This window comes from Hyla sarda, unplaced genomic scaffold (genome assembly GCF_029499605.1).
Source record: "Hyla sarda isolate aHylSar1 unplaced genomic scaffold, aHylSar1.hap1 scaffold_629, whole genome shotgun sequence".
Taxonomy (NCBI): domain Eukaryota; kingdom Metazoa; phylum Chordata; class Amphibia; order Anura; family Hylidae; genus Hyla; species Hyla sarda.
Genome location: NW_026610644.1, coordinates 173050 through 186905, shown reverse-complemented (window position 1 = coordinate 186905; position 13856 = coordinate 173050). Strand labels below are relative to the sequence as shown.

Genomic DNA, 13856 nt, shown 5'->3' with positions numbered 1-13856 from the left:
AAGCTGGGTTGTTGTTGTTTACACTCTGCAAGGCCTGTGGAAGTGAGTGACATCATAGCACTGTAGTTCTGAGGGTTCTAGATGGATGCAACAATCTCCTGTTGCTTCTATGAAGGCCATAATAGACGACATCACCAAACAGCTCCATAGTCACATACACAGCAAAGGAGAGATGTTGTTTACACCTAGTGATGTCAGTGGTATTGAGTGACATCACAGCACAGTGCTAAGGCTCCTGGGCCTGGACACAGCAGCGGCTGCAATATCTCAACGGAGAATACGTTTATATATATGTGTGTGTGTGCGCGTATATATATATATATATATATATATATATATATATATTTCTCCGCCGAAATCACTTTTAAACCCATTTCCACCTTTTTTTCCCTTCTCTTCCTCTTACTTTTTTTTCACGTTTTTTTACGTTTTTCTCCTTTTCGCCTCTTTTCTGGGCGTATTATTCTTCTTTTTCTTCTTTTTTTTCGTCTAATGCATACCCCATCAGTGCAGCAATGCTTATTCAATACCGCCAGCAGATGGAGACACTGGGGGATAATTTTCTAAGGATTTATACTGATTTTTCCTGTCTGAATTTGTCGCACAGAAAGTTGCAGGCCAAATATGTGTGACATTTCTGCGACTTTAGCTTCTAGAGCATTTTTACAACATTATACATAGGTGCTGAATACATAAAAAGCGACTGTTCAGCGACAGACAAGTCGCATCGGCTGAAAGTAGGCCAGAATGTCAGTCCATGTTGGAGCAGGTTTAGATACAGTCTAAAGTATAGATCTCAAAGTCTGTGCACAGAATTTAGCAAGGGCCTCGCACCTTCTGATGCATCAGGTAGGTGCACAATAGCATAGCCTAACCCTCTGTACTTTGGTCTATATTGATGCGGGACATAGACAGCCAGCTGATGACCAATCCATTAGTGCAATGGATGGCTGGAAGCATTTGTCTTTGCCTTTGCAATACCACAGAAGCAATGCATGGTCAATGTACAGCAATGACACACCTGTGTGAACAGCCAGGAGACCCCCCCCATGTTATGTTACATAGTTACATAGTTAGTACGGTCGAAAAAAGACATATGTCCATCAAGTTCAACCAGGGAATTAAGGGGTAGGGGTGTGGCGCGATATTGGGGAAGGGATGAGATTTTATATTTCTTCATAAGCATTAATCTTATTTTGTCAATTAGGAACATTCAGCACCCACCCGCTATCAAGGCAGCTGCCTATCATGTCATGCCCTACCTGCACAGGTGTGCTGGCTACTCAAATGATCCAATTAAGGAGGCCATTTAGTCAGCAGCAGCAGAAGTCCTGTGCCTGGACGCTCCAACAGCGGCCAGACACAAGCAGAAGCAGAAGCAGCAGAAGCAGCAGCAGCACCACCTTTTGTTTTTTGGCTGCAGCAGCAGCAGCAAGGCCCACAGGGCTGGCTAGCTGGCTAGCCAGCAAGCAGGTAGCAATGAAAGTAGGAATCTTTCTTTTTAACCCTGTAAGGGGGTGGTGCACTGTACCCGAAGATACTGCCATATCGGGTCAATGCATAGGGCGACGGAAGCAAGCTTCGAAATCGGCCCCCGTTCTCAAAAATCCATTTAATATATGGTCCCCAGATAGGGGACGTATCAGATATTAAACTGATAAGAACAGATACTACACTTGATCTTAGCCAAAAGGCCGAGAAGCGATAACCGTGAAAGGGGCGGGCCCAACAAGGTCCCCTTCATGGGCACTATCACTGCTTGCTGTCAGGGAGGCTGCCAGACAATTTTCCATGCACACTCTGGGCTGGGGGGCAGTCAACCACCAGTACACACAGCAGAACCTAAACCCATACCATTATTGCTAAGCAGCAAGACAGGGGCCCATTGCACTCCCACGGGGCCTTTTTAAATGCAATCCATAACCCGGATTTGCCAGGAACCCTTCTTACTCCTCCTACTTGCATGTGACACTGGGCTTAGGATCTGCATAGGAAACACACACACAAGCACACACCTACCTTTGTTGCCTGCAGATGCCTCCTTGGCTGTCCCCAAACGGTATCAAACCAACACCCACGGGAAGCTGTAAGCATAGAGGACATGCCTGCACCCCATTGGACTTACCTGTGTGGGTTAAATCCGGGTTATTTGACAACCTATGGCGGTGATGGTTCTGCTCAGGCAGAGCAGTGCTGATGCTCCTCATAAAGCTGTCGCTGCTGTGAAGGTTCTAGGTGACATCACAAATCCCTATGGTTACATACACAACAAAGCTGGGTTGTTGTTGTTTACACTCTGCAAGGCCTGTGGAAGTGAGTGACATCATAGCACTGTAGTTCTGAGGGTTCTAGATGGATGCAACAATCTCCTGTTGCTTCTATGAAGGCCATAATAGACGACATCACCAAACAGCTCCATAGTCACATACACAGCAAAGGAGAGATGTTGTTTACACCTAGTGATGTCAGTGGTATTGAGTGACATCACAGCACAGTGCTAAGGCTCCTGGGCCTGGACACAGCAGCGGCTGCAATATCTCAACGGAGAATACGTTTATATATATGTGTGTGTGTGCGCGTATATATATATATATATATATATATATATATATATATATATTTCTCCGCCGAAATCACTTTTAAACCCATTTCCACCTTTTTTTCCCTTCTCTTCCTCTTACTTTTTTTTCACGTTTTTTTACGTTTTTCTCCTTTTCGCCTCTTTTCTGGGCGTATTATTCTTCTTTTTCTTCTTTTTTTTCGTCTAATGCATACCCCATCAGTGCAGCAATGCTTATTCAATACCGCCAGCAGATGGAGACACTGGGGGATAATTTTCTAAGGATTTATACTGATTTTTCCTGTCTGAATTTGTCGCACAGAAAGTTGCAGGCCAAATATGTGTGACATTTCTGCGACTTTAGCTTCTAGAGCATTTTTACAACATTATACATAGGTGCTGAATACATAAAAAGCGACTGTTCAGCGACAGACAAGTCGCATCGGCTGAAAGTAGGCCAGAATGTCAGTCCATGTTGGAGCAGGTTTAGATACAGTCTAAAGTATAGATCTCAAAGTCTGTGCACAGAATTTAGCAAGGGCCTCGCACCTTCTGATGCATCAGGTAGGTGCACAATAGCATAGCCTAACCCTCTGTACTTTGGTCTATATTGATGCGGGACATAGACAGCCAGCTGATGACCAATCCATTAGTGCAATGGATGGCTGGAAGCATTTGTCTTTGCCTTTGCAATACCACAGAAGCAATGCATGGTCAATGTACAGCAATGACACACCTGTGTGAACAGCCAGGAGACCCCCCCCATGTTATGTTACATAGTTACATAGTTAGTACGGTCGAAAAAAGACATATGTCCATCAAGTTCAACCAGGGAATTAAGGGGTAGGGGTGTGGCGCGATATTGGGGAAGGGATGAGATTTTATATTTCTTCATAAGCATTAATCTTATTTTGTCAATTAGGAACATTCAGCACCCACCCGCTATCAAGGCAGCTGCCTATCATGTCATGCCCTACCTGCACAGGTGTGCTGGCTACTCAAATGATCCAATTAAGGAGGCCATTTAGTCAGCAGCAGCAGAAGTCCTGTGCCTGGACGCTCCAACAGCGGCCAGACACAAGCAGAAGCAGAAGCAGCAGAAGCAGCAGCAGCACCACCTTTTGTTTTTTGGCTGCAGCAGCAGCAGCAAGGCCCACAGGGCTGGCTAGCTGGCTAGCCAGCAAGCAGGTAGCAATGAAAGTAGGAATTTTTCTTTTTAACCCTGTAAGGGGGTGGTGCACTGTACCCGAAGATACTGCCATATCGGGTCAATGCATAGGGCGACGGAAGCAAGCTTCGAAATCGGCCCCCGTTCTCAAAAATCCATTTAATATATGGTCCCCAGATAGGGGACGTATCAGATATTAAACTGATAAGAACAGATACTACACTTGATCTTAGCCAAAAGGCCGAGAAGCGATAACCGTGAAAGGGGCGGGCCCAACAAGGTCCCCTTCATGGGCACTATCACTGCTTGCTGTCAGGGAGGCTGCCAGACAATTTTCCATGCACACTCTGGGCTGGGGGGCAGTCAACCACCAGTACACACAGCAGAACCTAAACCCATACCATTATTGCTAAGCAGCAAGACAGGGGCCCATTGCACTCCCACGGGGCCTTTTTAAATGCAATCCATAACCCGGATTTGCCAGGAACCCTTCTTACTCCTCCTACTTGCATGTGACACTGGGCTTAGGATCTGCATAGGAAACACACACACAAGCACACACCTACCTTTGTTGCCTGCAGATGCCTCCTTGGCTGTCCCCAAACGGTATCAAACCAACACCCACGGGAAGCTGTAAGCATAGAGGACATGCCTGCACCCCATTGGACTTACCTGTGTGGGTTAAATCCGGGTTATTTGACAACCTATGGCGGTGATGGTTCTGCTCAGGCAGAGCAGTGCTGATGCTCCTCATAAAGCTGTCGCTGCTGTGAAGGTTCTAGGTGACATCACAAATCCCTATGGTTACATACACAACAAAGCTGGGTTGTTGTTGTTTACACTCTGCAAGGCCTGTGGAAGTGAGTGACATCATAGCACTGTAGTTCTGAGGGTTCTAGATGGATGCAACAATCTCCTGTTGCTTCTATGAAGGCCATAATAGACGACATCACCAAACAGCTCCATAGTCACATACACAGCAAAGGAGAGATGTTGTTTACACCTAGTGATGTCAGTGGTATTGAGTGACATCACAGCACAGTGCTAAGGCTCCTGGGCCTGGACACAGCAGCGGCTGCAATATCTCAACGGAGAATACGTTTATATATATGTGTGTGTGTGCGCGTATATATATATATATATATATATATATATATATATATATATTTCTCCGCCGAAATCACTTTTAAACCCATTTCCACCTTTTTTTCCCTTCTCTTCCTCTTACTTTTTTTTCACGTTTTTTTACGTTTTTCTCCTTTTCGCCTCTTTTCTGGGCGTATTATTCTTCTTTTTCTTCTTTTTTTTCGTCTAATGCATACCCCATCAGTGCAGCAATGCTTATTCAATACCGCCAGCAGATGGAGACACTGGGGGATAATTTTCTAAGGATTTATACTGATTTTTCCTGTCTGAATTTGTCGCACAGAAAGTTGCAGGCCAAATATGTGTGACATTTCTGCGACTTTAGCTTCTAGAGCATTTTTACAACATTATACATAGGTGCTGAATACATAAAAAGCGACTGTTCAGCGACAGACAAGTCGCATCGGCTGAAAGTAGGCCAGAATGTCAGTCCATGTTGGAGCAGGTTTAGATACAGTCTAAAGTATAGATCTCAAAGTCTGTGCACAGAATTTAGCAAGGGCCTCGCACCTTCTGATGCATCAGGTAGGTGCACAATAGCATAGCCTAACCCTCTGTACTTTGGTCTATATTGATGCGGGACATAGACAGCCAGCTGATGACCAATCCATTAGTGCAATGGATGGCTGGAAGCATTTGTCTTTGCCTTTGCAATACCACAGAAGCAATGCATGGTCAATGTACAGCAATGACACACCTGTGTGAACAGCCAGGAGACCCCCCCCATGTTATGTTACATAGTTACATAGTTAGTACGGTCGAAAAAAGACATATGTCCATCAAGTTCAACCAGGGAATTAAGGGGTAGGGGTGTGGCGCGATATTGGGGAAGGGATGAGATTTTATATTTCTTCATAAGCATTAATCTTATTTTGTCAATTAGGAACATTCAGCACCCACCCGCTATCAAGGCAGCTGCCTATCATGTCATGCCCTACCTGCACAGGTGTGCTGGCTACTCAAATGATCCAATTAAGGAGGCCATTTAGTCAGCAGCAGCAGAAGTCCTGTGCCTGGACGCTCCAACAGCGGCCAGACACAAGCAGAAGCAGAAGCAGCAGAAGCAGCAGCAGCACCACCTTTTGTTTTTTGGCTGCAGCAGCAGCAGCAAGGCCCACAGGGCTGGCTAGCTGGCTAGCCAGCAAGCAGGTAGCAATGAAAGTAGGAATTTTTCTTTTTAACCCTGTAAGGGGGTGGTGCACTGTACCCGAAGATACTGCCATATCGGGTCAATGCATAGGGCGACGGAAGCAAGCTTCGAAATCGGCCCCCGTTCTCAAAAATCCATTTAATATATGGTCCCCAGATAGGGGACGTATCAGATATTAAACTGATAAGAACAGATACTACACTTGATCTTAGCCAAAAGGCCGAGAAGCGATAACCGTGAAAGGGGCGGGCCCAACAAGGTCCCCTTCATGGGCACTATCACTGCTTGCTGTCAGGGAGGCTGCCAGACAATTTTCCATGCACACTCTGGGCTGGGGGGCAGTCAACCACCAGTACACACAGCAGAACCTAAACCCATACCATTATTGCTAAGCAGCAAGACAGGGGCCCATTGCACTCCCACGGGGCCTTTTTAAATGCAATCCATAACCCGGATTTGCCAGGAACCCTTCTTACTCCTCCTACTTGCATGTGACACTGGGCTTAGGATCTGCATAGGAAACACACACACAAGCACACACCTACCTTTGTTGCCTGCAGATGCCTCCTTGGCTGTCCCCAAACGGTATCAAACCAACACCCACGGGAAGCTGTAAGCATAGAGGACATGCCTGCACCCCATTGGACTTACCTGTGTGGGTTAAATCCGGGTTATTTGACAACCTATGGCGGTGATGGTTCTGCTCAGGCAGAGCAGTGCTGATGCTCCTCATAAAGCTGTCGCTGCTGTGAAGGTTCTAGGTGACATCACAAATCCCTATGGTTACATACACAACAAAGCTGGGTTGTTGTTGTTTACACTCTGCAAGGCCTGTGGAAGTGAGTGACATCATAGCACTGTAGTTCTGAGGGTTCTAGATGGATGCAACAATCTCCTGTTGCTTCTATGAAGGCCATAATAGACGACATCACCAAACAGCTCCATAGTCACATACACAGCAAAGGAGAGATGTTGTTTACACCTAGTGATGTCAGTGGTATTGAGTGACATCACAGCACAGTGCTAAGGCTCCTGGGCCTGGACACAGCAGCGGCTGCAATATCTCAACGGAGAATACGTTTATATATATGTGTGTGTGTGCGCGTATATATATATATATATATATATATATATATATATATATATATATTTCTCCGCCGAAATCACTTTTAAACCCATTTCCACCTTTTTTTCCCTTCTCTTCCTCTTACTTTTTTTTCAAGTTTTTTTACGTTTTTCTCCTTTTCGCCTCTTTTCTGGGCGTATTATTCTTCTTTTTCTTCTTTTTTTTCGTCTAATGCATACCCCATCAGTGCAGCAATGCTTATTCAATACCGCCAGCAGATGGAGACACTGGGGGATAATTTTCTAAGGATTTATACTGATTTTTCCTGTCTGAATTTGTCGCACAGAAAGTTGCAGGCCAAATATGTGTGACATTTCTGCGACTTTAGCTTCTAGAGCATTTTTACAACATTATACATAGGTGCTGAATACATAAAAAGCGACTGTTCAGCGACAGACAAGTCGCATCGGCTGAAAGTAGGCCAGAATGTCAGTCCATGTTGGAGCAGGTTTAGATACAGTCTAAAGTATAGATCTCAAAGTCTGTGCACAGAATTTAGCAAGGGCCTCGCACCTTCTGATGCATCAGGTAGGTGCACAATAGCATAGCCTAACCCTCTGTACTTTGGTCTATATTGATGCGGGACATAGACAGCCAGCTGATGACCAATCCATTAGTGCAATGGATGGCTGGAAGCATTTGTCTTTGCCTTTGCAATACCACAGAAGCAATGCATGGTCAATGTACAGCAATGACACACCTGTGTGAACAGCCAGGAGACCCCCCCCCATGTTATGTTACATAGTTACATAGTTAGTACGGTCGAAAAAAGACATATGTCCATCAAGTTCAACCAGGGAATTAAGGGGTAGGGGTGTGGCGCGATATTGGGGAAGGGATGAGATTTTATATTTCTTCATAAGCATTAATCTTATTTTGTCAATTAGGAACATTCAGCACCCACCCGCTATCAAGGCAGCTGCCTATCATGTCATGCCCTACCTGCACATGTGTGCTGGCTACTCAAATGATCCAATTAAGGAGGCCATTTAGTCAGCAGCAGCAGAAGTCCTGTGCCTGGACGCTCCAACAGCGGCCAGACACAAGCAGAAGCAGAAGCAGCAGAAGCAGCAGCAGCACCACCTTTTGTTTTTTGGCTGCAGCAGCAGCAGCAAGGCCCACAGGGCTGGCTAGCTGGCTAGCCAGCAAGCAGGTAGCAATGAAAGTAGGAATCTTTCTTTTTAACCCTGTAAGGGGGTGGTGCACTGTACCCGAAGATACTGCCATATCGGGTCAATGCATAGGGCGACGGAAGCAAGCTTCGAAATCGGCCCCCGTTCTCAAAAATCCATTTAATATATGGTCCCCAGATAGGGGACGTATCAGATATTAAACTGATAAGAACAGATACTACACTTGATCTTAGCCAAAAGGCCGAGAAGCGATAACCGTGAAAGGGGCGGGCCCAACAAGGTCCCCTTCATGGGCACTATCACTGCTTGCTGTCAGGGAGGCTGCCAGACAATTTTCCATGCACACTCTGGGCTGGGGGGCAGTCAACCACCAGTACACACAGCAGAACCTAAACCCATACCATTATTGCTAAGCAGCAAGACAGGGGCCCATTGCACTCCCACGGGGCCTTTTTAAATGCAATCCATAACCCGGATTTGCCAGGAACCCTTCTTACTCCTCCTACTTGCATGTGACACTGGGCTTAGGATCTGCATAGGAAACACACACACAAGCACACACCTACCTTTGTTGCCTGCAGATGCCTCCTTGGCTGTCCCCAAACGGTATCAAACCAACACCCACGGGAAGCTGTAAGCATAGAGGACATGCCTGCACCCCATTGGACTTACCTGTGTGGGTTAAATCCGGGTTATTTGACAACCTATGGCGGTGATGGTTCTGCTCAGGCAGAGCAGTGCTGATGCTCCTCATAAAGCTGTCGCTGCTGTGAAGGTTCTAGGTGACATCACAAATCCCTATGGTTACATACACAACAAAGCTGGGTTGTTGTTGTTTACACTCTGCAAGGCCTGTGGAAGTGAGTGACATCATAGCACTGTAGTTCTGAGGGTTCTAGATGGATGCAACAATCTCCTGTTGCTTCTATGAAGGCCATAATAGACGACATCACCAAACAGCTCCATAGTCACATACACAGCAAAGGAGAGATGTTGTTTACACCTAGTGATGTCAGTGGTATTGAGTGACATCACAGCACAGTGCTAAGGCTCCTGGGCCTGGACACAGCAGCGGCTGCAATATCTCAACGGAGAATACGTTTATATATATGTGTGTGTGTGCGCGTATATATATATATATATATATATATATATATATATATATATATATATATATATTTCTCCGCCGAAATCACTTTTAAACCCATTTCCACCTTTTTTTCCCTTCTCTTCCTCTTACTTTTTTTTCACGTTTTTTTACGTTTTTCTCCTTTTCGCCTCTTTTCTGGGCGTATTATTCTTCTTTTTCTTCTTTTTTTTCGTCTAATGCATACCCCATCAGTGCAGCAATGCTTATTCAATACCGCCAGCAGATGGAGACACTGGGGGATAATTTTCTAAGGATTTATACTGATTTTTCCTGTCTGAATTTGTCGCACAGAAAGTTGCAGGCCAAATATGTGTGACATTTCTGCGACTTTAGCTTCTAGAGCATTTTTACAACATTATACATAGGTGCTGAATACATAAAAAGCGACTGTTCAGCGACAGACAAGTCGCATCGGCTGAAAGTAGGCCAGAATGTCAGTCCATGTTGGAGCAGGTTTAGATACAGTCTAAAGTATAGATCTCAAAGTCTGTGCACAGAATTTACCAAGGGCCTCGCACCTTCTGATGCATCAGGTAGGTGCACAATAGCATAGCCTAACCCTCTGTACTTTGGTCTATATTGATGCGGGACATAGACAGCCAGCTGATGACCAATCCATTAGTGCAATGGATGGCTGGAAGCATTTGTCTTTGCCTTTGCAATACCACAGAAGCAATGCATGGTCAATGTACAGCAATGACACACCTGTGTGAACAGCCAGGAGACCCCCCCCATGTTATGTTACATAGTTACATAGTTAGTACGGTCGAAAAAAGACATATGTCCATCAAGTTCAACCAGGGAATTAAGGGGTAGGGGTGTGGCGCGATATTGGGGAAGGGATGAGATTTTATATTTCTTCATAAGCATTAATCTTATTTTGTCAATTAGGAACATTCAGCACCCACCCGCTATCAAGGCAGCTGCCTATCATGTCATGCCCTACCTGCACAGGTGTGCTGGCTACTCAAATGATCCAATTAAGGAGGCCATTTAGTCAGCAGCAGCAGAAGTCCTGTGCCTGGACGCTCCAACAGCGGCCAGACACAAGCAGAAGCAGAAGCAGCAGAAGCAGCAGCAGCACCACCTTTTGTTTTTTGGCTGCAGCAGCAGCAGCAAGGCCCACAGGGCTGGCTAGCTGGCTAGCCAGCAAGCAGGTAGCAATGAAAGTAGGAATCTTTCTTTTTAACCCTGTAAGGGGGTGGTGCACTGTACCCGAAGATACTGCCATATCGGGTCAATGCATAGGGCGACGGAAGCAAGCTTCGAAATCGGCCCCCGTTCTCAAAAATCCATTTAATATATGGTCCCCAGATAGGGGACGTATCAGATATTAAACTGATAAGAACAGATACTACACTTGATCTTAGCCAAAAGGCCGAGAAGCGATAACCGTGAAAGGGGCGGGCCCAACAAGGTCCCCTTCATGGGCACTATCACTGCTTGCTGTCAGGGAGGCTGCCAGACAATTTTCCATGCACACTCTGGGCTGGGGGGCAGTCAACCACCAGTACACACAGCAGAACCTAAACCCATACCATTATTGCTAAGCAGCAAGACAGGGGCCCATTGCACTCCCACGGGGCCTTTTTAAATGCAATCCATAACCCGGATTTGCCAGGAACCCTTCTTACTCCTCCTACTTGCATGTGACACTGGGCTTAGGATCTGCATAGGAAACACACACACAAGCACACACCTACCTTTGTTGCCTGCAGATGCCTCCTTGGCTGTCCCCAAACGGTATCAAACCAACACCCACGGGAAGCTGTAAGCATAGAGGACATGCCTGCACCCCATTGGACTTACCTGTGTGGGTTAAATCCGGGTTATTTGACAACCTATGGCGGTGATGGTTCTGCTCAGGCAGAGCAGTGCTGATGCTCCTCATAAAGCTGTCGCTGCTGTGAAGGTTCTAGGTGACATCACAAATCCCTATGGTTACATACACAACAAAGCTGGGTTGTTGTTGTTTACACTCTGCAAGGCCTGTGGAAGTGAGTGACATCATAGCACTGTAGTTCTGAGGGTTCTAGATGGATGCAACAATCTCCTGTTGCTTCTATGAAGGCCATAATAGACGACATCACCAAACAGCTCCATAGTCACATACACAGCAAAGGAGAGATGTTGTTTACACCTAGTGATGTCAGTGGTATTGAGTGACATCACAGCACAGTGCTAAGGCTCCTGGGCCTGGACACAGCAGCGGCTGCAATATCTCAACGGAGAATACGTTTATATATATGTGTGTGTGTGCGCGTATATATATATATATATATATATAAATATATTTCTCCGCCGAAATCACTTTTAAACCCATTTCCACCTTTTTTTCCCTTCTCTTCCTCTTACTTTTTTTTCACGTTTTTTTACGTTTTTCTCCTTTTCGCCTCTTTTCTGGGCGTATTATTCTTCTTTTTCTTCTTTTTTTTCGTCTAATGCATACCCCATCAGTGCAGCAATGCTTATTCAATACCGCCAGCAGATGGAGACACTGGGGGATAATTTTCTAAGGATTTATACTGATTTTTCCTGTCTGAATTTGTCGCACAGAAAGTTGCAGGCCAAATATGTGTGACATTTCTGCGACTTTAGCTTCTAGAGCATTTTTACAACATTATACATAGGTGCTGAATACATAAAAAGCGACTGTTCAGCGACAGACAAGTCGCATCGGCTGAAAGTAGGCCAGAATGTCAGTCCATGTTGGAGCAGGTTTAGATACAGTCTAAAGTATAGATCTCAAAGTCTGTGCACAGAATTTAGCAAGGGCCTCGCACCTTCTGATGCATCAGGTAGGTGCACAATAGCATAGCCTAACCCTCTGTACTTTGGTCTATATTGATGCGGGACATAGACAGCCAGCTGATGACCAATCCATTAGTGCAATGGATGGCTGGAAGCATTTGTCTTTGCCTTTGCAATACCACAGAAGCAATGCATGGTCAATGTACAGCAATGACACACCTGTGTGAACAGCCAGGAGACCCCCCCCCATGTTATGTTACATAGTTACATAGTTAGTACGGTCGAAAAAAGACATATGTCCATCAAGTTCAACCAATAGCTGTCACGATGCCGGCTGGCAGGTAGTGGATCCTCTGTGCCAGAGAGGGATTGGCGTGGACCGTGCTAGAGGATCGGTTCTAAGTCACTACTGGTTTTCACCAGAGCCCGCCGCAAAGCGGGATGGTCTTGCTGCGGCGGTAGTGACCAGGTCGTATCCCCTAGCAACGGCTCAACCTCTCTGGCTGCTGAAGATAGGCGCGGTACAAGGGAGTAGACAGAAGCAAGGTCGGACGTAGCAGAAGGTCGGGGCAGGCAGCAAGGATCGTAGTCAGGGGCAACGGCAGGAGGTCTGGAACACAGGCTAGGAACACACAAGGAAACGCTTTCACTGGCACGATGGCAACAAGATCCGGCGAGGGAGTGAAGGGGAAGTGAGGTGATATAGGGAAGTGCACAGGTGTAAACACTAATTGGAACCACTGCGCCAATCAGCGGCGCAGTGGCCCTTTAAATCGCAAAGACCCGGCGCGCGCGCGCCCTAGGGAGCGGGGCCGCGCGCGCCGGGACAGAACTGACGGAGAGCGAGTCAGGTACGGGAGCCGGGGTGCGCATCGCGAGCGGGCGCTACCCGCATCGCGAATCGCATCCCGGCCAGAGGCGGTATCGCAGCGCCCCGGGTCCGTGGAACCGACCGGAGCGCTGCAGTGAGAGGAGTGTAGCGAGCGCTCCGGGGAGGAGCGGGGACCCGGAGCGCTCGGCGTAACAGTACCCCCCCCCCTTGGGTCTCCCCCTCTTCTTGGAGCCTGAGAACCTGAGGACCAGACTTTTGTCCAGGATATTGTCCTCAGGTTCCCAGGACCTCTCTTCTGGACCACAACCCTCCCAATCCACTAAAAAGAAGGTTTTCCCTCTGACCTTTTTAGATGCTAAGATTTCTTTGACGGAGAAGATGTCCGAGGAGCCGGAGACAGGAGTGGGGGGAACAGATTTGGGAGAGAAACGGTTAATGATAAGTGGTTTAAGAAGAGAAACATGAAAGGCATTAGGAATACGAAGAGAAGGAGGAAGAAGAAGTTTGTAAGAGACAGGATTAATCTGGCGCAAAATCTTGAAAGGACCAAGATAGCGTGGTCCCAACTTATAGCTAGGGACACGGAAGCGGACATATTTAGCGGAGAGCCATACCTTGTCTCCAGGGGAAAAAATGGGAGGAGCTCTTCTTTTCTTATCCGCGAATCTCTTCATGCGTGAAGAAGCCTGTAAGAGAGAATTTTGGGTCTCTCTCCATATGAGGGAAAGATCACGAGAAATTTCATCCACAGCGGGCAGACCAGAGGGCAAGGGGGTAGGGAGGGGGGGAAGAGGGTGACGGCCGTACACCACGAAAAACGGGGATTTGGAGGAAGATTCA

At 46.6% G+C, this 13856-nt stretch overlaps 5 non-coding genes across 5 annotated transcripts; all 5 read right to left on the bottom strand.

Moving 5' to 3' along the window:
- Window positions 1-1515: 1515 nt before the first annotated feature.
- Window positions 1516-1706, bottom strand: LOC130341793 (U2 spliceosomal RNA). The gene has a single exon (XR_008881564.1). It is a non-coding gene; the product is annotated as a U2 spliceosomal RNA (small nuclear RNA).
- Window positions 1707-3790: 2084 nt separating this feature from the next.
- On the bottom strand, window positions 3791-3981 carry LOC130341792 (U2 spliceosomal RNA). Its single transcript, XR_008881563.1, has one exon. It is a non-coding gene; the product is annotated as a U2 spliceosomal RNA (small nuclear RNA).
- Window positions 3982-6065: 2084 nt separating this feature from the next.
- Window positions 6066-6256, bottom strand: LOC130341791 (U2 spliceosomal RNA). Its single transcript, XR_008881562.1, has one exon. It is a non-coding gene; the product is annotated as a U2 spliceosomal RNA (small nuclear RNA).
- A 2089-nt stretch (window positions 6257-8345) lies between these two features.
- LOC130341789 (U2 spliceosomal RNA) lies at window positions 8346-8536 on the bottom strand. The gene has a single exon (XR_008881561.1). It is a non-coding gene; the product is annotated as a U2 spliceosomal RNA (small nuclear RNA).
- A 2096-nt stretch (window positions 8537-10632) lies between these two features.
- Window positions 10633-10823, bottom strand: LOC130341788 (U2 spliceosomal RNA). The gene has a single exon (XR_008881560.1). It is a non-coding gene; the product is annotated as a U2 spliceosomal RNA (small nuclear RNA).
- Between the last annotated feature and the right edge of the window lie 3033 nt (window positions 10824-13856).